This window comes from Ranitomeya imitator, chromosome 4, assembly GCF_032444005.1.
Source record: "Ranitomeya imitator isolate aRanImi1 chromosome 4, aRanImi1.pri, whole genome shotgun sequence".
Lineage (NCBI taxonomy): Eukaryota > Metazoa > Chordata > Amphibia > Anura > Dendrobatidae > Ranitomeya > Ranitomeya imitator.
Genome location: NC_091285.1, coordinates 25,038,169 through 25,062,975, shown reverse-complemented (window position 1 = coordinate 25,062,975; position 24,807 = coordinate 25,038,169). Strand labels below are relative to the sequence as shown.

General features: G+C 49.5%; 1 protein-coding gene and 1 long non-coding RNA gene across 3 annotated transcripts in view; one reads left to right on the top strand and one right to left on the bottom strand.

The window, feature by feature from the left end:
* Positions 1 to 2,874: 2,874 nt before the first annotated feature.
* LOC138675303 (matrin-3-like) overlaps positions 2,875 to 24,807 on the top strand; it is a 68,685-nt gene continuing 46,752 nt past the window's right edge. The window contains exon 1 of one of the 2 annotated variants that reach the window (XM_069763390.1): positions 2,875 to 2,972. The gene's annotated coding sequence lies outside the window, so the exon portion shown is untranslated. The remainder of the gene's footprint in view (positions 2,973 to 24,807) is intronic. The other variant, XM_069763391.1, reaches the window with a different exon arrangement.
* On the bottom strand, positions 14,111 to 23,593 carry LOC138675299 (uncharacterized). The gene is made up of 2 exons (XR_011320664.1): positions 23,229 to 23,593; positions 14,111 to 15,261 (listed from the first exon to the last, which is right to left on the bottom strand). It is a non-coding gene; the product is annotated as an uncharacterized lncRNA (long non-coding RNA).

The following is a 24,807-nucleotide window of genomic DNA, read 5'->3' as shown; positions in this document are numbered from 1 at the left end:
CAGGACTTCATCAGAGGATGGTGCCTCAGTCACAAAACACAGCTTCTGTCACTGCTGTGCCCTGATCTGTGTCAGAGGGAAGGATGGTGATAGAGATGTGGCAGCTGCCTGCATCTTCAGTGGCCTTAACTGTACTTTTTTCACTGCTGCTACAGTCCCTGCTTCTATGACCCATCCCTAAAATTAGATGTTATTAAGGTTTGGCGATAGAAGCAGTGTGAGTAACAGAATCCCCGCACCACAGCTTCTATCACCACCCTTAAATGAATCGTCTACAGGGAGTGGTGATAGAAGCCTTGTGAGTGTGAGCAGCACGGCCTGGTTTTGACTATTCGTTTGAGGGCTGTGAAGAAATCTGTGGGTTGGTGCTTCTGTCACTGTTCTCCCTCTGATGGCATCCTATTCCATGGGAAGGTGATAGAAGCTGTGGGTGAGTGCAGAGCCATCTTCCTGTGACATCATGTTTGAGTCTTCCCCCCCCTCAAATGAAACATCACAGAAAATAAAGTAATATAAGAAATTGGGAAAAAAATATGTAGCAAAATGGTACGGAATTGTTTAATAAAGTAAATTACAAATGATTTTAGGAATGGAGGATGGATATTTATAAAGGGAATTATAGGTATCGGATGATCCTTTAAGTATGTGATACACTTAAGTACCTAAGCAGATCTTGTGGAATCTCATATTTGATAAGTCAAAGCTGTTAAGGTGGAGCAAGGGGATTCTTCGCAAGGTTATTATTTAAAAACCTTCAACTCCAGTTAGAGCCATGGCGACTTGATGGTGTTAAACACCCTATGGGGAGATCAATCGTGTGCAAATTTTAGATAGGTCCACCAGAGTCTTCTCCACTGTTACCTTGATTGTATCAAGCCATCAGGTTTCTGGTCTTTCTCTTCGTCTTGTTCCTTCCATTCTTCCGACCATGATTTCCTCATCCAGTGATTGCTGTCATCATGTGACATGTCCAAAGTAGGCAATTCATAGCTGGTGATCCTTGCTTCGAATGACATGTCTGGCTTGATTTGTTCCAAAATGGATTTGTTTGTCCTTCTTGCCATCTATGATATTGATAATCTCCTTCTCCAGCACCACATTTCAAAGGCGACAATTCTTCTATCTTGCTTCTTTATCGTCCAGGTTTTGCATTGATATGTTACCACAGAAAAGACCAGACTATGTAGGCGTCGTGTCTTCATCGCCACTGAAATGTTCCTTGATTTGAAGACCTCATCCAGTGACTTCATTGTTGATTTGCCCAGAGCTATTCTATTGACTTCCTGTGTTGTCATTGCACATCGTGAGTGATCATCGATCTGAGTAGGTTGAACTCCTTTATAACTTCCAGTTCATCACCGTCCATCTCAAGTGTCCCAGTTGTACCTGGCAGTGGTGAATATCTTTGTCTTGTTTCTGTAGAGTAGCAGTCCCGGGTTTGAGCTTTCCATCTTGACCCTTCGTAATAAGGCCTTCATTCCATCTACGCTTGTTGCTGTCAATATATCGTCTACGTATTTAAGATTGTTGATGATTCGTCCAGAAATTTAGATTCCTCCTTTTTTTTAAATGTAAAATCCAGCCTTCTTGAAAATAGCGTCTGCATGTAAATTGAGGAGAACTTGTGACAGGAATCCAGCCTTGTCTGACTACGAATTTTATTCTTACTGTTAGTACATTTCTCATTCGACAGCTGATTTTGTAACAAACATGTCCATTGAGTTAGGTACAGTCTGTCCCCGAGTGACTTCATGTACAGCTTTTGGTCTTCAGGTTTGTACATAGCTGGCGTCCATTCAATTCTGGACTTGGAGATAGAACAAATATACAAAGTTCCTTTCTCCTCTCTGTAAAATGCAAAACTATATCCTGTTTACTGTGTTTTTGGACCCCTGTGAGCCTCCATTATTGTGAGCTTCTGAGGAAGTGGTGGAAAACTCCCAATTTTTTTTTTTTAGATAGTTACATTTTAGTGAAAATGGCATTCAATTACTGTAATCCTTCATTTTGTCTGCATGGGCTTGATGATTTCATATGCCTTAATTGGACAGATGGCCAGCGGGGATGGGATCATGCACAATTTTACTGGTACTTTCGAGACCCCTGTTTATCAAAGCAGTATAAAGAAAGAAATCCATAAATAAAAAATAATGGAAACCTAACTCTGAAGCCTGTATTTCCAAGACATAACATACCAGGAACTGGCCCTGATCCTTGATTCCTCTGACACAATTAATTGGAACATAGGCATGGATGGACCCTGCGCTCTTCCCAGTGTCCTGTTGAAAAGTCGGTCTCCAAAACTGCATTTGGATGACACCATTGGGAATAAACCTACTATTCATGACTGCAGATCGTACATCATAACGCTGGATGAGACCTAGTCACACTCATATTTTTAACCCCATCCTGGCCCTTTACAATCCAGTTTAATGCGATCTGGACCCTATTTTACTGTATTTTGCAAAAAAAAAAAAAAAAGATATTTTTGTAAAAACAGAAATAATAATAATTCGAAATGAATTAAAGTTGCCTCAAAGCGATTTTACTCAGCTGGTGAAATACAGCACGACGTATGGAAGAATAACGACGACAACACCAGAGTTTTCATCAGTGGATTTATTAAGATATACTTTTAGTTTACAGTTTTGCATCTATATTTTTTCTTTCATTTTTCAATTGCTCTTTTCCTTTATTTTTTTTTTTTACATTTTATCCTTTTATTTTTTTTTTCCCCTCACAATAGAGTTCACGTTGCCAAAGTAACGCAGTTGTAAACAGTCACTTCCGGTTTCTGCTGCGTACTATCTTCCAATCCGGAAGTGAACTCTATGATCTGCGCTTTTTTTTTTTTTTTTTTTTTTAAACTCTCGCCCGGAACCGGAAGTGGTGAAAACAATCCGTCTTCGGAGGCTCGCGCTTGGTCCTGACGACGTGAGAGCGGTGTGTGCGGGGCGCGGAGCGGAACACCGGTGAGGAGGAGGCGGGAGACTTTTGAGTGTTTATCTCCTTAGATACGGAGCTGCTTCTTGTGAGCAGAGAGCTACGTCAGTCGTCCATTATGGCGCTCGCGTTCAGTAATGGCGCCCGGGTTGAGCCTAGAGTGTATGGGCTCCTTCCAGGTCCTGACTGCAGCCCATACAGTGTAGCCGGCTCACTACTGAAGATGCTAGAGTGTATGGGCTGCAGTCAGGTATATATTCTTGAAGATAGCAGACTTTATGGGCGGCTGCCTGGCCCTGACTGCAGCCCATACATGACACTAGAATGTATGTGCTCCTTCAAGGTATAAATTATTAAAGCCAGCAGAATATATGGGCTCCTGCCAGGTCCTGACTGCAGCCCATACAGTCTAGTCAGCTCACTGGTGAAGACACTAGACTGTATGGGCTCCTGTCAGGTATATAGTATGGTAGATATAGACTGTATGGGCTCCTGTCAGGTGTATATTATTGTAGATACAGACTGTACGGGCTCCTGTCAGGTATATATTATTGTATATACAGACTGTACGGGCCCCTGTCAGGTATATAGTATGGTATATATAGACTGTACAGGCTCCTGTCAGGTATATAGTATGGTAGATACAGACTGTACGGGCTCCTGTCAGGTATATAGTATGGTAGATATAGACTGTACGGGCTCCTGTCAGGTATATAGTATGGTAGATATAGACTGTACGGGCTCCTGTCAGGTATATAGTATGGTAGATATAGACTGTACGGGCTCCTGTCAGGTATATAGTATGGTAGATACAGACTGTACGGGCTCCTGTCAGGTATATATTATTGTAGATATAGACTGTACGGGCCCCTGTCAGGTATATAGTATGGTAGATATAGACTGTACGGGCTCCTGTCAGGTATATATTATTGTATATACAGACTGTACGGGCCCCTGTCAGGTATATAGTATGGTAGATATAGACTGTACAGGCTCCTGTCAGGTATATAGTATGGTAGATATAGACTGTACGGGCTCCTGTCAGGTATATAGTATGGTAGATATAGACTGTACGGGCTCCTGTCAGGTATATAGTATGGTAGATATAGACTGTACGGGCTCCTGTCAGGTATATAGTATGGTAGATATAGACTGTACGGGCTCCTGTCAGGTATATAGTATGGTAGATATAGACTGTACGGGCTCCTGTCAGGTATATAGTATGGTATATACAGACTGTATGGGCTCCTGTCAGGTATATAGTATGGTAGATATAGACTGTACGGGCTCCTGTCAGGTATATAGTATGGTAGATATAGACTGTACGGGCTCCTGTCAGGTATATAGTATGGTAGATATAGACTGTACGGGCTCCTGTCAGGTATATAGTATGGTAGATATAGACTGTACGGGCTCCTGTCAGGTATATAGTATGGTAGATATAGACTGTACGGGCTCCTGTCAGGTATATAGTATGGTAGATATAGACTGTACGGGCTCCTGTCAGGTATATAGTATGGTAGATATAGACTGTACGGGCTCCTGTCAGGTATATAGTATGGTAGATATAGACTGTACGGGCTCCTGTCAGGTATATAGTATGGTAGATATAGACTGTACGGGCTCCTGTCGGGTATATATTATTGTAGATATAGACTGTACGGGCTCCTGTCAGGTATATATTATTGTAGATATAGACTGTACGGGCTCCTGTCAGGTATATAGTATGGTATATACAGACTGTACGGACTCCTGTCAGGCATATATTATTGTAGATACAGACTGTACGGGCTCCTGTCAGGTATATATTATTGTAGATATAGACTGTACGGGCTCCTGTCAGGTATATATTATTGTAGATATAGACTGTACGGGCTCCTGTCAGGTATATATTATTGTAGATATAGACTGTACGGGCTCCTGTCAGGTATATATTATTGTAGATATAGACTGTACGGGCTCCTGTCAGGTATATATTATTGTAGATATAGACTGTACGGGCTCCTGTCAGGTATATAGTATGGTAGATATAGACTGTACGGGCTCCTGTCAGGTATATATTATTGTAGATATAGACTGTACGGGCTCCTGTCAGGTATATATTATTGTAGATATAGACTGTACGGGCTCCTGTCAGGTATATATTATTGTAGATATAGACTGTACGGGCTCCTGTCAGGTATATATTATTGTAGATACAGACTGTATGGGCTCCTGTCAGGTGTATATTATTGTAGATATAGACTGTACGGGCTCCTGTCAGGTATATATTATTGTAGATATAGACTGTACGGGCTCCTGTCAGGTATATATTATTGTAGATATAGACTGTACGGGCTCCTGTCAGGTATATATTATTGTAGATATAGACTGTACGGGCTCCTGTCAGGTATATATTATTGTAGATATAGACTGTACGGACTCCTGTCAGGTATATATTATTGTAGATATAGACTGTACGGGCTCCTGTCAGGTATATAGTATGGTAGATACAGACTGTACGGGCTCTTGTCAGGTATATATTATTGTAGATACAGACTGTACGAGCTCCTGTCAGGTATATATTATTGTAGATATAGACTGTACGGGCTCCTGTCAGGTATATAGTATTGTAGATATAGACTGTACGGGCTCCTGTCAGGTATATAGTATGGTATATACAGACTGTACGGGCTCCTGTCAGGTATATATTATTGTAGATACAGACTGTACGGGCTCCTGTCAGGTATATAGTATTGTAGATATAGACTGTACGGACTCCTGTCAGGTATATATTATTGTAGATATAGACTGTACGGGCTCCTGTCAGGTATATATTATTGTATATACAGACTGTACGGGCTCCTGTCAGGTATATATTATTGTAGATATAGACTGTACGGACTCCTGTCAGGTGTATATTATTGTAGATACAGACTGTACGGGCTCCTGTCAGTTATATATTATTGTAGATATAGACTGTACGGACTCCTGTCAGGTATATATTATTGTAGATACAGACTGTACGGGCTCCTGTCAGGTATATAGTATTGTAGATATAGACTGTACGGGCTCCTGTCAGGTATATATTATTGTAGATACAGACTGTACGGGCTCCTGTCAGGTATATATTATTGTATATACAGACTGTACGGGCTCCTGTCAGGTATATATTATTGTAGATATAGACTGTACGGACTCCTGTCAGGTGTATATTATTGTAGATACAGACTGTACGGGCTCCTGTCAGGTATATATTATTGTAGATATAGACTGTACGGGCTCCTGTCAGGTATATATTATTGTAGATACAGACTGTACGGACTCCTGTCAGGCATATATTATTGTAGATACAGACTGTACGGGCTCCTGTCAGGTATATATTATTGTAGATATAGACTGTACGGGCTCCTGTCAGGTATATATTATTGTAGATATAGACTGTACGGGCTCCTGTCAGGTATATATTATTGTAGATATAGACTGTACGGGCTCCTGTCAGGTATATATTATTGTAGATATAGACTGTACGGGCTCCTGTCAGGTATATATTATTGTAGATATAGACTGTACGGGCTCCTGTCAGGTATATAGTATGGTAGATATAGACTGTACGGGCTCCTGTCAGGTATATATTATTGTAGATATAGACTGTACGGGCTCCTGTCAGGTATATATTATTGTAGATATAGACTGTACGGGCTCCTGTCAGGTATATATTATTGTAGATATAGACTGTACGGGCTCCTGTCAGGTATATATTATTGTAGATACAGACTGTATGGGCTCCTGTCAGGTGTATATTATTGTAGATATAGACTGTACGGGCTCCTGTCAGGTATATATTATTGTAGATATAGACTGTACGGGCTCCTGTCAGGTATATATTATTGTAGATATAGACTGTACGGGCTCCTGTCAGGTATATATTATTGTAGATATAGACTGTACGGGCTCCTGTCAGGTATATATTATTGTAGATATAGACTGTACGGACTCCTGTCAGGTATATATTATTGTAGATATAGACTGTACGGGCCCCTGTCAGGTGTATATTATTGTAGATATAGACTGTACGGGCTCCTGTCAGGTATATAGTATGGTAGATACAGACTGTACGGGCTCTTGTCAGGTATATATTATTGTAGATACAGACTGTACGAGCTCCTGTCAGGTATATATTATTGTAGATATAGACTGTACGGGCTCCTGTCAGGTATATAGTATTGTAGATATAGACTGTACGGGCTCCTGTCAGGTATATAGTATGGTATATACAGACTGTACGGGCTCCTGTCAGGTATATATTATTGTAGATACAGACTGTACGGGCTCCTGTCAGGTATATAGTATTGTAGATATAGACTGTACGGACTCCTGTCAGGTATATATTATTGTAGATATAGACTGTACGGGCTCCTGTCAGGTATATATTATTGTATATACAGACTGTACGGGCTCCTGTCAGGTATATATTATTGTAGATATAGACTGTACGGACTCCTGTCAGGTGTATATTATTGTAGATACAGACTGTACGGGCTCCTGTCAGTTATATATTATTGTAGATATAGACTGTACGGACTCCTGTCAGGTATATATTATTGTAGATACAGACTGTACGGGCTCCTGTCAGGTATATAGTATTGTAGATATAGACTGTACGGGCTCCTGTCAGGTATATATTATTGTAGATACAGACTGTACGGGCTCCTGTCAGGTATATATTATTGTATATACAGACTGTACGGGCTCCTGTCAGGTATATATTATTGTAGATATAGACTGTACGGACTCCTGTCAGGTGTATATTATTGTAGATACAGACTGTACGGGCTCCTGTCAGGTATATATTATTGTAGATATAGACTGTACGGGCTCCTGTCAGGTATATATTATTGTAGATACAGACTGTACGGACTCCTGTCAGGTATATATTATTGTAGATACAGACTGTACGGACTCCTGTCAGGTATATATTATTGTAGATATAGACTGTACGGACTCCTGTCAGGTATATATTATTGTAGATATAGACTGTACGGGCTCCTGTCAGGTATATATTATTGTAGATACAGACTGTACGGACTCCTGTCAGGTATATATTATTGTAGATACAGACTGTACGGACTCCTGTCAGGTATATATTATTGTAGATATAGACTGTACGGGCTCCTGTCAGGTATATATTATTGTAGATACAGACTGTACGGACTCCTGTCAGGTATATATTATTGTAGATATAGACTGTACGGGCTCCTGTCAGGTATATATTATTGTAGATACAGACTGTACGGGCTCCTGTCAGGTATATATTATTGTAGATATAGACTGTACGGGCTCCTGTCAGGTATATATTATTGTAGATATAGACTGTACGGACTCCTGTCAGGTATATATTATTGTAGATACAGACTGTACGGACTCCTGTCAGGTATATATTATTGTAGATATAGACTGTACGGGCTCCTGTCAGGTATATATTATTGTAGATATAGACTGTACGAGCTCCTGTCAGGTATATATTATTGTAGATATAGACTGTACGGGCTCCTGTCAGGTATATATTATTGTAGATATAGACTGTACGGACTCCTGTCAGGTATATATTATTGTAGATATAGACTGTACGGACTCCTGTCAGGTATATATTATTGTAGATACAGACTGTACGGGCTCCTGTCACTTATATAGTATTGTAGATACAGACTGTATGGGCTCCTGTCAGGTGTATAGTATGGTAGATACAGACTGTACGGGCTCCTGTCAGGTATATATTATTGTATATACAGACTGTACGGGCTCCTGTCAGGTATATATTATTGTAGATATAGACTGTACGGACTCCTGTCAGGTGTATATTATTGTAGATATAGACTGTACGGGCTCCTGTCAGGTATATATTATTGTAGATACAGACTGTATGGGCTCCTGTCAGGTATATAGTATTGTAGATACAGACTGTATGGGCTCCTGTCAGGTATATAGTATGGTAGATACAGACTGTACGGGCTCCTGTCAGGTATATATTATTGTAGATACAGACTGTACGGACTCCTGTCAGGTATATATTATTGTAGATATAGACTGTACGGGCTCCTGTCAGGTGTATAGTATTGTAGATACAGACTGTACGGACTCCTGTCAGGTATATATTATTGTAGATACAGACTGTATGGGCTCCTGTCAGGTATATAGTATTGTAGATATAGACTGTACGGACTCCTGTCAGGTATATATTATTGTAGATATAGACTGTACGGGCTCCTGTCAGGTATATATTATTGTATATACAGACTGTACGGGCTCCTGTCAGGTGTATATTATTGTAGATACAGACTGTACGGGCTCCTGTCACATATATAGTATTGTAGATACAGACTGTATGGGCTCCTGTCAGGTATATAGTATGGTAGATACAGACTGTACGGGCTCCTGTCAGGTATATATTATTGTATATACAGACTGTACGGGCTCCTGTCAGGTGTATATTATTGTAGATACAGACTGTACGGGCTCCTGTCAGGTATATAGTATGGTATATACAGACTGTACGGGCTCCTGTCAGGCATATATTATTGTAGATACAGACTGTACGGGCTCCTGTCAGGTATATAGTATTGTAGATACAGACTGTACGGACTCCTGTCAGGTATATATTATTGTAGATACAGACTGTACGGACTCCTGTCAGGTATATATTACTGTAGATATAGACTGTACGGGCCCCTGTCAGGTATATATTACTGATGATATCAGAATGTATGGGCCCCTGTCAGGTGTATATTACTGATGATATCAGAATGTATGGGCCCCTGTCAGGTATATATTACTGATGATATCAGAATGTATGGGCCCCTGTCAGGTATATATGCTGCGATTGTTCTCGTATGCCGATTCGGCATGAAAAAATAATCACAGATGTGATCTGCCCCATAGATTAACACTGGTCCGAGTGCCATGCGATGTTTTCTCACATAGCGCTCGTCCGTATTCTACGCTAGTGTGACCCCGGCCTTAAACTTATGAAGAGACACAGACCACCTGCAGCTCAGCCTTCATCAATATTTAAATTACAAGTTTTTCACCATCCAAAAAATGCTATTTTTTACCTAGTTCCATAGGTTTCTTAAAGTGAACCTGTCACCAGGTTTTCCCCATATATAGTACCACCAGAACCTATATGCCCTTATACACACCCTTCTACAGTGCTGTACCGTACATACCGTATATACTCGAGTATAAGCCAAGATTTTCAGCCCACTTTTTTGGGCTGAAAGTGACCCTCTCGGCTTATACTCAAGTCATTGTCAGCGGGGGAGGGGGAGCGGCGGCTGTCACATACTCACCTGCTCCCGGCGCGGTCCCTGCATGTCCGATGGTCTCCGGGCAGCTCTTCCTTTGTTCAACGGTCACGTGGAACCGCTCATTAATGAATATGGATGCATATTCATTTCTTTAATGAGCTGTTCGTGACAGCTGAACAAAGGAAGACGCTGGCGATTCCCGGAGACCATCTGACAGTGAGAAGCTGCCAGGGACCGCGTCGGGAGCAGTTGAGGATGACGGGGGAGGTGAGCATTGCGCGATATTCACCTCTCCCCTTTGCACCGCTGCGGGCCGCTCTGTCCTCTGGCTGTGACTGTTTAGGTCAGAGGGCACGATGACGTAGTTAGTGTGCGTGCCGCCCTCTGCCTGAACAGTCAGTGCAGAGGATGGAAGACAGAGCAGCACGCAGCAGTGGAAAGTGCCGGGGGCCTGAGCGAAGAGAGGCGAGTATGTGTTTTTTTTTTTTTTTTTATTCGCAGCAACAGTAAATGGGGCATAATGTGTGGAGCATCTCATGGGGCATAATCTATGGAGTAAAATCTATGGAGCATCTTATGGGGCCATCAGCCTTTATGCAGCATTGTATGGGGCAAAAGTTTCTATGAAGCATCTTATGGGGCCATTATTAACATTTGTGCAGCATTATATGGGGCATATTTTAATATGGAGCATCTTATGGGGCCATCATGAACTGTATGGAGCATTATATGGGGCTCCTCATTCAATATGGATATTCAAAAACACTTAACCTACTGATGTCTCAATTAATTTTACTTTTATTGGTATCTATTTTTATTTTTGACATTTACCAGTAGCTGCTGCATTTTCCACCCTAAGGCTTATACTCGAGTCATTAAGTTTTCCCAGTTTTTTGTGGCAAAATTAGGGGGGGTGGTCAGCTTCTACTCGAGTATATACGGTATGTCCCTAAGCCAATGTGCATAATGTAAATAACTTCTTATACTCACCTACGGGGCGGTCCGGTGTTGTTTGGCGCTGGTCTTCATCCGGCACAGTCCTTCCCGTGGATGTGTTCTACATCATCCACACAACCTCCCTCATCACGCTTCTGTGCAGGAACACTTCTCTGCCGAGCACAAAGCAAAGTACTGCAACGGGCAGAAAGAAGTGCGATGCACAGGAGCACGATGGAAGACACCGTGTGGATGACATAGGACACGTCATCGACTCAAAGAAAGAAGGACGGTGATAGAAGAGGAGAAGGCCCTGGATTAAGACTAGCAAAGCCCATTGTATGGGGCCAGGCAAGTCTTAAGGGCATACAGATAGTGGTTGTGCTTTATAAAATGCTGTGTATAAGGGTATACAGGCAGTGGGCCTACTATATATACACAGCATTCTAGAATGCTGTATATAAAGGCATATAGATAGTGGTCGTACTTTATGTGGGGGGACAGAAACAATGATTGAATACCCTGTAGTAAGTGAACGGCTACAGTGCAAGAAAATAAAGGGTACTTAGTTAACACTTTTTTGGGGGCCTGAGAAAGGAGTCAGAAAAGAGCATCGGGGCGGACGCGCTGCTGTGAATGTCAGTGTCTATATCTAGCACGGCATAATTTTCATAACCAGCAGAGGGACAGCTGATGTTAATATTCTGGAAAGGAGCCAATAACCATAAAGGTTCCCAGGTTATTAATAGCCTTTACTGGCTATTTTACAGTGGGACACAAAATATTGACATGGGGTCCCCCTATAAAAGCTGTAGGCTGATATTAATAGTCTGTGAAGAGGCCATGGATATTGGCAGCCCCAGAGGCTAAAAACCATCAGCTCTCAGCCATCCCAGAAATGGCGCATCTTATAGATCTGCCAATTCTGGTACTTAGCCTCGCTCTTCCCACTTGCCCTGTAGCAGTGGGGCTCAGATTTGTGGGGTTGATGTCACCATTTTATTGTCAAGTAACATCAAGCCCACAGGTTAGTAATGGAGAGGCATCTATCAGACACCTCTCCATTAGTAAGCTGGCCTACTGTCACCTTACAATACAAAAGGTGACATTAACCCCTTATTACCCCATATGCCACCGCTACAGGGCAGTGAGAACAGAGGCTGAGTGCCAGAATTGGAGCATCTTACAGATGCACCTTTTCTGGGGTGGCAATAACCATGGTCCTTCTCTAGGCTATAATATCTGTCCTCAGTCACTGACTTTCCCTCTGTGGCACAGAAAATTATGTGGGAGCCCACGCCAGTTTTTTCAGTGAAAACATTTTTATTAAATACATACAGGTCCCAAATTTTACACACACACATACTACTCACCGTATTAGTCACTGACCTATATAAATCTAACCGTTCTGCAATGGTTTACTGTATGTAAACCATGTCTCCTATCCTGCAATGATTTGACAGAAGCCGACAAATTAACTATTTGTAAATATTGTAAGCTGTCAGTGTGATTTTACTGTACACTGCACCTGAATTGCAAGCCTTTCAAAGGACACCGTTGCGTATTTCTCGCAAGTCACACTGATGGCCCGTGTGGTGTGAGTTTTTCTTGCATAAACAGACTTTCATTGGGGATTCTCGGCTGATATACGGTGCAAATCGCAGCATAGTGCAATTTCACTCGCACATATAATACGGCCGTGAAAAGAAAAAAAACGTGATGGGAGCTGCCCAACAGATTAACATTGGTCCGAGTGCTATGCAATTTTTTTTTTCTCGCATAGCACTAGTCCGTATTCCTCTCTAGTGTGACTCCGGCCTTAAAGGGAAAATCATTCAAAATTTGAAAATTTCTATTTTTTTTAAATTTCTGATATTTTTACAAAATAAAGCAAAACATATTAACCTAAGTTTATCATTAGCCCAAGTTTACCATTATCATACAGTCTAATATGTCAGGGGAAAAAACAACCTCAAAATCAATGGAATATGTTGAAGCATTCCAGAGTTATTACTACATAAAGTGACACTGGTCAGATTTTAAAAAATTGGCCCCGTCACTGAGGGGTTAAATGCTTGTACAAGTGAACATTGTTTCAAAAGTGGTTTACCTGTCTAAGACTGGTTTCACACCAGCGTTCGGCAGCCTTCTTCCTCCGTTAAGCCCCACCCACTGCTACACCTCTTCTTTCAGCTCCGCCTACGTCTGCATGCATCCCCTATCTTTAACATTGGGTACACAGGCACGTGTCGTTTTGACGATGCGCTGAACTGCGTCGAACGCAACATGTTGCATTTTGTTGCGGTCGGCGCAGCGTTAAAACAGCGCATGCAGAGGCATCCGCTTGGCCTGCGTACCCAATGTTAAAGATAGGGTATGCAGGACGCATGCAGATGTAGGCGGAACTGAAGGAAGAGGTGCGGCATTGTGCGGGGCTTAACGGAGGAAGAAGGCTGCCATCCGCAGCCCTGCCGAATGCTGGTGTGAAACCAGCCCAAGGCTGTTATTATAGCACCTTACGTCTTACGCTAGGTTCACATTGCGTTAGTGCAATCCGTTAAGCGCATAGCGCTAGCGGATTGCGCTGACGCAATGTTTCTAGAGGGTCGGCGTTCACCCTCCCCGCTAACGCAGATCCCCGATCTGCGGTAGCGAGGAACGGGCCTCGGACGCTGCAAGCAGCGTCCGAGGTCCGTCACAAAAGAACGGCACATCGCTAGCGCGTGCCGAAAATGGCATGCGCTAGTGATGCGCTTCAGCTAAAAGTAACATTGCTGTCAATGGGTGCGCAAACTGACCCGTTGCACGGCGTTAATTTCGACATTTTCGCCGTGCAACGCAGTCCGTTAGCGTTAACCCATTAACGCAATGTGAACCTAGCTTTACACAGATACATCATGGGCTTGTCCTGCCCTACGCATGAAATGAAAGACAAATACAATGTGGAGACTTAATCAGAGCAATGTTTTATTTACATTCAGAACTGGTTTTAGAGGTAAACAATTACCATTTCTCACAGAAATCTCAGACTTTTACTTATAGAAATACTGGATAAATATCATTTTAACATTAGATATAGAAATATTTCTAATTTTATAAAACTGCCTTTTTTGCATAGAAAAACTTTATGCCTTTGCTTGTTTCATTTTATGCATTTCTAAAGTATTGTAAAAATGTAATATGCTGTTGGTGCATGCGGGCAGGACTGTCGGTAGGGTATGCGGCTCTGAAGCACCCCCCTCAGGCCTGCCTCCTGTGTCTGAGGTTTCGGTGTCCCGGACCAGAGATCATAATACCGGCCTTGAATTGTGAAGGACACGGCAGCCGATCCTGAGAAACATCCAAGGTGGGAATGCCCCATCATGTCGAAGAGAGTCTGCTAGATCCAGGCCTAGCAGACCAGTGCTGGTGGGTTCATGGATGCCAGGAGGGAGCTGGCCTAAAGGAAGGTCTCGTCTTTTCCTGGCGGGTCAGAGAGTTGTCCCGTCTTTTTTTTTTTTGGACAGAACATTTCCAAAACAACCAAATTTGAACAGATCTCTTGGGAGGCAGACTTTAGTCCTCTGTTGCAGAAGCGAAGTACTCTTAAACTGATAGGCGCACAGTAGGACGCACTAGAAAGTTGGCGTGCATGATTGTTCAGGGCGCTGGCGGTGTGGACCGGCCACCAGAGAAGGCCTAGACCAAAGCCAGGATATTTTAAGAGCAAGGTCACAGGAGCCTCTGGAAAACGTGGAGGCTGCATGAATAGGAAGGTTTCCTCAGGAGACGTCCACATTGCTCAGGGGAAAACTAGGACATATTTGTCCTGTGTTTTTTTTTTTTTAAAGTAGCCCCCTTACTGCCTCGTAGGATATACCAGTCCTTAAGATCACAAATCCTTTTTCGCAGAGCGATGATGAAGATGGGCATGGAATAACCTGGACGCAGAGAGGCGAGAGGGTAGGGCGATTCGTGGCATGAACGGTCCTCCGGGGAACCCCAAACACTCTTGATGTGTTAGGGCCTTGCCTCGTAGACCACAGATGATATGGTAGTGACAATTCTAGGTGGGAGATTAGAGTGACAATTCCACTGTCGCCCTCAAAAGCCATATCTGGGAAGAAAAAAAAAAATTAAAAAGAAAAATCGTTAATAAAAAAACCTCCCAAAACCTAAGGCCTAAACTGGGCTTGTCGGTCCAGACCCATGTCTTCCTCCTACTGACATTAAGTTAAAACGGATTAGCTTCGTGCTAGTTGGTGGTGTACCCTCCTCTACAGAAAATACCTAAAAAATTTTTTTTGCATAGCATAAGCAGCATACACCCATTTTTTTTGTGTGTACCCCAATGAAGCATTAGCTCCCCCACATCAACCAGAAGGCCACACAGCATAACCTCGCTCCCCCAGTCAGAAACCTCCATCTCACATTAACCAGCGGACCCCACAGGATAAACCCAAAGCCCACCAGACATTCCCTCCCACAAGCGTAAATCCCCATATGACGCCCCCTGCCCCCAACCATAAATCCCATCAGACACCCCCCCAATCGGATGCCACCCCAGCTTAACCCCCCAGCATAAACCCCCATCGGACGTCCACCCCTCCTCCAAACATTACTCCCATCGTACACCACGCCCACCCAATAATAAACCCCCACCGGACGGCCAAACCCCCACAGGACGTGGACCCCCCCATCCAGCACACAACCCCATCCAGCACACACCCCCATCAGACGCGGACACCCCACCCAGCACAAACCCCCCCATCGGACGTCCACCCCCGACCCAGCCTAAACTCTTATCGGACGTCCACTCCACCCAGCCTAAGCCCTCATCAGCCCCCCAAACCCAACCCATAAGCAGGTCGCCCCCCAATAAAGGGGATCCCTCCATAAGCGGCAGGTCGCCTCAACACGTCCCACCACAGGCAGGTCGCCTCAACACGTCCCACCACAGGCAGGTCGTCTCAACACGTCCCACCACAGGCAGGTCGCCTCAACACGTCCCACCACAGGCAGGTCGCCTCAACACGTCCCACCACAGGCAGGTCGCCTCAACACGTCCCACCACAGGCAGGTCGCCTCAACACGTCCCACCACAGGCAGGTCGCCTCAACACGTCCCACCACAGGCAGGTCGCCTCAACACGTCCCACCACAGGCAGGTCGCCTCAACACGTCCCACCACAGGCAGGTCGCCTCAACACGTCCCACCACAGGCAGGTCGCCTCAACACGTCCCACCACAGGCAGGTCGCCTCAACACGTCCCACCACAGGCAGGTCGCCTCAACACGTCCCACCACAGGCAGGTCGCCTCAACACGTCCCACCACAGGCAGGTCGCCTCAACACGTCCCACCACAGGCAGGTCGCCTCAACACGTCCCACCACAGGCAGGTCGCCTCAACACGTCCCACCACAGGCAGGTCGCCTCAACACGTCCCACCACAGGCAGGTCGCCTCAACACGTCCCACCACAGGCAGGTCGCCTCAACACGTCCCACCACAGGCAGGTCGCCTCAACACGTCCCACCACAGGCAGGTCGCCTCAACACGTCCCACCACAGGCAGGTCGCCTCAACACGTCCCACCACAGGCAGGTCGCCTCAACACGTCCCACCACAGGCAGGTCGCCTCAACACGTCCCACCACAGGCAGGTCGCCTCAACACGTCCCACCACAGGCAGGTCGCCTCAACACGTCCCACCACAGGCAGGTCGCCTCAACACGTCCCACCACAGGCAGGTCGCCTCAACACGTCCCACCACAGGCAGGTCGCCTCAACACGTCCCACCACAGGCAGGTCGCCTCAACACGTCCCACCACAGGCAGGTCGCCTCAACACGTCCCACCACAGGCAGGTCGCCTCAACACGTCCCACCACAGGCAGGTCGCCTCAACACGTCCCACCACAGGCAGGTCGCCTCAACACGTCCCACCACAGGCAGGTCGCCTCAACACGTCCCACCACAGGCAGGTCGCCTCAACACGTCCCACCACAGGCAGGTCGCCTCAACACGTCCCACCACAGGCAGGTCGCCTCAACACGTCCCACCACAGGCAGGTCGCCTCAACACGTCCCACCACAGGCAGGTCGCCTCAACACGTCCCACCACAGGCAGGTCGCCTCAACACGTCCCACCACAGGCAGGTCGCCTCAACACGTCCCACCACAGGCAGGTCGCCTCAACACGTCCCACCACAGGCAGGTCGCCTCAACACGTCCCACCACAGGCAGGTCGCCTCAACACGTCCCACCACAGGCAGGTCGCCTCAACACGTCCCACCACAGGCAGGTCGCCTCAACACGTCCCACCACAGGCAGGTCGCCTCAACACGTCCCACCACAGGCAGGTCGCCTCAACACGTCCCACCACAGGCAGGTCGCCTCAACACGTCCCACCACAGGCAGGTCGCCTCAACACGTCCCACCACAGGCAGGTCGCCTCAACACGTCCCACCACAGGCAGGTCGCCTCAACACGTCCCACCACAGGCAGGTCGCCTCAACACGTCCCACCACAGGCAGGTCGCCTCAACACGTCCCACCACAGGCAGGTCGCCTCAACACGTCCCACCACAGGCAGGTCGCCTCAACACGTCCCACCACAGGCAGGTCGCCTCAACACGTCCCACCACAGGCAGGTCGCCTCAACACGTCCCACCACAGGCAGGTCGCCTCAACACGTCCCACCACAGGCAGGTCGCCTCAACACGTCCCACCACAGGCAGGTCGCCTCAACACGTCCCACCACAGGCAGGTCGCCTCAACACGTCCCACCACAGGCAGGTCGCCTCAACACGTCCCACCACAGGCAGGTCGCCTCAACACGTCCCACCACAGGCAGGTCGCCTCAACACGTCCCACCACAGGCAGGTCGCCTCAACACGTCCCACCACAGGCAGGTCGCCTCAACACGTCCCACCACAGGCAGGTCGCCTCAACACGTCCCACCACAGGCAGGTCGCCTCAACACGTCCCACCACAGGCAGGTCGCCTCAACACGTCCCACCACAGGCAGGTCGCCTCAACACGTCCCACCACAGGCAGGTCGCCTCAACACGTCCCACCACAGGCAGGTCGCCTCAACACGTCCCACCACAGGCAGGTCGCCTCAACACGTCCCACCACAGGCAGGTCGCCTCAACACGTCCCACCACAGGCAGGTCGCCTCAACACGTCCCACCACAGGCAGGTCGCCTCAACACGTCCCACCACAGGCAGGTCGCCTCAACACGTCCCACCACAGGCAGGTCGCCTCAACACGTCCCACCACAGGCAGGTCGCCTCAACACGTCCCACCACAGGCAGGTCGCCTCAACACGTCCCACCACAGGCAGGTCGCCTCAACACGTCCCACCACAGGCAGGTCGCCTCAACACGTCCCACCACAGGCAGGTCGCCTCAACACGTCCCACCACAGGCAGGTCGCCTCAACACGTCCCACCACAGGCAGGTCGCCTCAACACGTCCCACCACAGGCAGGTCGCCTCAACACGTCCCACCACAGGCAGGTCGCCTCAACACGTCCCACCACAGGCAGGTCGCCTCAACACGTCCCACCACAGGCAGGTCGCCTCAACACGTCCCACCACAGGCAGGTCGCCTCAACACGTCCCACCACAGGCAGGTCGCCTCAACACGTCCCACCACAGGCAGGTCGCCTCAACACGTCCCACCACAGGCAGGTCGCCTCAACACGTCCCACCACAGGCAGGTCGCCTCAACACGTCCCACCACAGGCAGGTCGCCTCAACACGTCCCACCACAGGCAGGTCGCCTCAACACGTCCCACCACAGGCAGGTCGCCTCAACACGTCCCACCACAGGCAGGTCGCCTCAACACGTCCCACCACAGGCAGGTCGCCTCAACACGTCCCACCACAGGCAGGTCGCCTCAACACGTCCCACCACAGGCAGGTCGCCTCAACACGTCCCACCACAGGCAGGTCGCCTCAACACGTCCCACCACAGGCAGGTCGCCTCAACACGTCCCACCACAGGCAGGTCGCCTCAACACGTCCCACCACAGGCAGGTCGCCTCAACACGTCCCACCACAGGCAGGTCGCCTCAACACGTCCCACCACAGGCAGGTCGCCTCAACACGTCCCACCACAGGCAGGTCGCCTCAACACGTCCCACCACAGGCAGGTCGCCTCAACACGTCCCACCACAGGCAGGTCGCCTCAACACGTCCCACCACAGGCAGGTCGCCTCAACACGTCCCACCACAGGCAGGTCGCCTCAACACGTCCCACCACAGGCAGGTCGCCTCAACACGTCCCACCACAGGCAGGTCGCCTCAACACGTCCCACCACAGGCAGGTCGCCTCAACACGTCCCACCACAGGCAGGTCGCCTCAACACGTCCCACCACAGGCAGGTCGCCTCAACACGTCCCACCACAGGCAGGTCGCCTCAACACGTCCCACCACAGGCAGGTCGCCTCAACACGTCCCACCACAGGCAGGTCGCCTCAACACGTCCCACCACAGGCAGGTCGCCTCAACACGTCCCACCACAGGCAGGTCGCCTCAACACGTCCCACCACAGGCAGGTCGCCTCAACACGTCCCACCACAGGCAGGTCGCCTCAACACGTCCCACCACAGGCAGGTCGCCTCAACACGTCCCACCACAGGCAGGTCGCCTCAACACGTCCCACCACAGGCAGGTCGCCTCAACACGTCCCACCACAGGCAGGTCGCCTCAACACGTCCCACCACAGGCAGGTCGCCTCAACACGTCCCACCACAGGCAGGTCGCCTCAACACGTCCCACCACAGGCAGGTCGCCTCAACACGTCCCACCACAGGCAGGTCGCCTCAACACGTCCCACCACAGGCAGGTCGCCTCAACACGTCCCACCACAGGCAGGTCGCCTCAACACGTCCCACCACAGGCAGGTCGCCTCAACACGTCCCACCACAGGCAGGTCGCCTCAACACGTCCCACCACAGGCAGGTCGCCTCAACACGTCCCACCACAGGCAGGTCGCCTCAACACGTCCCACCACAGGCAGGTCGCCTCAACACGTCCCACCACAGGCAGGTCGCCTCAACACGTCCCACCACAGGCAGGTCGCCTCAACACGTCCCACCACAGGCAGGTCGCCTCAACACGTCCCACCACAGGCAGGTCGCCTCAACACGTCCCACCACAGGCAGGTCGCCTCAACACGTCCCACCACAGGCAGGTCGCCTCAACACGTCCCACCACAGGCAGGTCGCCTCAACACGTCCCACCACAGGCAGGTCGCCTCAACACGTCCCACCACAGGCAGGTCGCCTCAACACGTCCCACCACAGGCAGGTCGCCTCAACACGTCCCACCACAGGCAGGTCGCCTCAACACGTCCCACCACAGGCAGGTCGCCTCAACACGTCCCACCACAGGCAGGTCGCCTCAACACGTCCCACCACAGGCAGGTCGCCTCAACACGTCCCACCACAGGCAGGTCGCCTCAACACGTCCCACCACAGGCAGGTCGCCTCAACACGTCCCACCACAGGCAGGTCGCCTCAACACGTCCCACCACAGGCAGGTCGCCTCAACACGTCCCACCACAGGCAGGTCGCCTCAACACGTCCCACCACAGGCAGGTCGCCTCAACACGTCCCACCACAGGCAGGTCGCCTCAACACGTCCCACCACAGGCAGGTCGCCTCAACACGTCCCACCACAGGCAGGTCGCCTCAACACGTCCCACCACAGGCAGGTCGCCTCAACACGTCCCACCACAGGCAGGTCGCCTCAACACGTCCCACCACAGGCAGGTCGCCTCAACACGTCCCACCACAGGCAGGTCGCCTCAACACGTCCCACCACAGGCAGGTCGCCTCAACACGTCCCACCACAGGCAGGTCGCCTCAACACGTCCCACCACAGGCAGGTCGCCTCAACACGTCCCACCACAGGCAGGTCGCCTCAACACGTCCCACCACAGGCAGGTCGCCTCAACACGTCCCACCACAGGCAGGTCGCCTCAACACGTCCCACCACAGGCAGGTCGCCTCAACACGTCCCACCACAGGCAGGTCGCCTCAACACGTCCCACCACAGGCAGGTCGCCTCAACACGTCCCACCACAGGCAGGTCGCCTCAACACGTCCCACCACAGGCAGGTCGCCTCAACACGTCCCACCACAGGCAGGTCGCCTCAACACGTCCCACCACAGGCAGGTCGCCTCAACACGTCCCACCACAGGCAGGTCGCCTCAACACGTCCCACCACAGGCAGGTCGCCTCAACACGTCCCACCACAGGCAGGTCGCCTCAACACGTCCCACCACAGGCAGGTCGCCTCAACACGTCCCACCACAGGCAGGTCGCCTCAACACGTCCCACCACAGGCAGGTCGCCTCAACACGTCCCACCACAGGCAGGTCGCCTCAACACGTCCCACCACAGGCAGGTCGCCTCAACACGTCCCACCACAGGCAGGTCGCCTCAACACGTCCCACCACAGGCAGGTCGCCTCAACACGTCCCACCACAGGCAGGTCGCCTCAACACGTCCCACCACAGGCAGGTCGCCTCAACACGTCCCACCACAGGCAGGTCGCCTCAACACGTCCCACCACAGGCAGGTCGCCTCAACACGTCCCACCACAGGCAGGTCGCCTCAACACGTCCCACCACAGGCAGGTCGCCTCAACACGTCCCACCACAGGCAGGTCGCCTCAACACGTCCCACCACAGGCAGGTCGCCTCAACACGTCCCACCACAGGCAGGTCGCCTCAACACGTCCCACCACAGGCAGGTCGCCTCAACACGTCCCACCACAGGCAGGTCGCCTCCCCACGTCCCACCACAGGGGTCTCCCAATAGCCTGCAGCAGGTCTCCCCCCACATCCCACAAGCAGATAGCCCTCAAATCCCACAACAGGGGTCCCCCCCAATAGACAGGTCACACCCCCCCAAACCGAACCACAAGCATGTCACCCTCAAACCCCACCACAGGTCTCCCCCACTAAAAGGGGTCCACCCCGTAAGCAGGTCACCTCCAAACCCCACCACAGGGGTCCCCCCCAACAGCCAGCAGGTGCCCCCCAAAATCCAACCACAGGGGTCCCCCACAATAGTCAGCAGCAGCAAGTGCCCTCCAAAATCCCACCACAGGGGTCCCACCACAATTGCCAGCAGCAGCAGGTGCCCCCCACAACAGCCCACCACAGGGGGTCCCCCACAACAGCCAGCAGCAGTAGGTGCCCCCCCAAATCTCACCACAGGGGTCCCCCCCACAACATCCCACCACAGGGGTCCCCCACAATAGCCAGCAGCAGGTGCCCCCAAAATCTCACGACAGGGGTCCCCCACAACAGCCGGCAGCAGCGGTGCCCCCCCCCACAAAGCCCACCACGGGGGTCCCCCACAGCAGCAGCGGTGCCCCCCCCCCACAAACCCCACCACGGGGGTCCCCCACAGCAGCAGCGGTGCCCCCCCCCACAAAGCCCACCACGGGGGTCCCCCACAGCAGCACCGGTGCCCCCCCACAAAGCCCACCACGGGGGTCCCCCACAGCAGCAGCGGTGCCCCGCCCACCACGGGGGTCCCCCACAGCAGCAGCGGTGCCCCCCCCACCACAGGGGTCCCCCCCAGCAGCAGCGGTGCCCCCCCCCCCACCACGGGGGTCCCCCACAACAGCCGGCAGCAGCGGTGTCCCCCCCCCCACAAAACCCACCACAGGGGTCCCCCACAGCAGCAGCGGTGCCCCCCCACCACAGGGTTCCCCCTCAGCAGTAGCGGTGCCCCCCTCACAAAGCCCACCACAGGGGTCCCCCACAGCAGCAGCGGTGCCCCCACAAAGCCCACCACGGGGGTCCCCCACAGCAGCAGCGGTGCCCCCCCCACAAAGCCCACCACGGGGGTCCCCCACAGCAGCAGCGGTGCCCCCCCCCACAAAGCCCACCACAGGGGTCCCCCACAGCAGTAGCGGTGCCCCCCCCCCCCACAAAGCCCACCACGGGGGTCCCCCACAGCAGCAGCGGTGCCCCCCACACAGACAAGCAGGTCGTCCACCACAGTGCCTCCCCCCAATAGCGAGCAGCAAGTAGCATTTTTTCACCCTGAAACCACTAACCTCCATGTGCCATGGCGTCCACAAGCTATAATCCTGCTGCTTTGCTTTGCCGCCTTCATGATGTGACTGAAAACACGCCCCCTCCCGATATGACACGCCCCCGGAAATGACGTCACACCTGGAAGGAGCCCATACACTCTAGCATTTATCATGGCGCCCGGGCCTGCTGCGTGTCTTTGTGGTGACACTATCTCTCGTGTGTTCCCTCAGAGCCTGGATACTTTACCTTGTATCCTACCATATAACATCACAGATATGGAATAGACATTATGGGATGGAATAGACATTATGGGATGGAATATGAATGTCCTGTGCACCTGAGGCATGGCACATATGTAGATAATAGGGGAATTAGCACATATCCCATCTAACCAGGTGTGTTATATTCCCTGAGCTTGATAGGTGGGGAATGAATATGGAGTATATGTGGATAACGGGGGAATGTACTCATCCCGTGTAAACAGGAGTACCATATTTTTTGGAATATAAGACAAACTTAACCCCTTCATGACCCAGCCTATTTTGACCTTAATGACCTGGCCGTTTTTTTGCAATTCTGACCAGTGTCCCTTTATGAGGTAATAACTCAGGAACGGATCCTAACGGTTCTGAGATTGTTTTTTCGTGACATATTGGGCTTCATGTTAGTGGTAAGTTTAGGTCGATAATTTTTGCGTTTATTTGTGAAAAAAAATGGAAATTTTGGCTAAAATTTAGAAAATTTCGCAATTTTCAAATTTTGAATTTTTATTCTGTTAAACCAGAGAGATATGTGACACAACATAGCTAACAAATAACATTACCCACATGTCTCCTTTACATCAGCGCAATTTTGGAAACAATTTATTTTTTTTTGCTAGGAAGTTATAACGGTTAAAAGTTGACCAGCCATTTCTCATTTTTTACAACAAAATTTACAAAACCATTTTTTTTTTTAGGGACCACCTCACAGTCAGTTTGAGGGGTCTATATGGCTAAAAATACCCAAAAGTGACACCATTCTAAAAACTGCACCCCTCAAGGTACTCACAACCACATTCAAGAAGTTTATTAACCCTTCAGGTGCTTCACAGCAGCAGAAGCAACATGGAAGAAAAAAATGAACATTTAACTTTTTAGTCACAAAAATTATGTTTTAGCAACAATTTTTTTATTTTCCCATGGGTAAAAAGAGAAACTGGACCCCAAACGTTATTGTACAATTTGTCCTGAGTACACTGATACCTCATATGGGGGGAGGGGGACCACTGTTTGGGCGCACGACAGGGCTCCGAAGGGAAGGAGCGCCATTTGACTTTTTCAATGAAAAATTGGCTCCACTCTTTAGCGGACACCATGTCACGTTTGGAGAGCCCCTGTGTTTAAAATTGGATCTTCCCCACATGTGACCCCATTTTCGAAACTAGACCCCCCAAGGAACTTATCTAGATGCCTAGTGAGCACTTTGAACCCCAAGGTGCTTCACAAATTGATCCGAGAAAATAAAAAAATACTTTTATTTCACAAAAAATTTCATTTAGCCTCAATTTGTTCATTTCCACATGGGCAACAGGATAAACTGGATCCTTAAATTTATTGG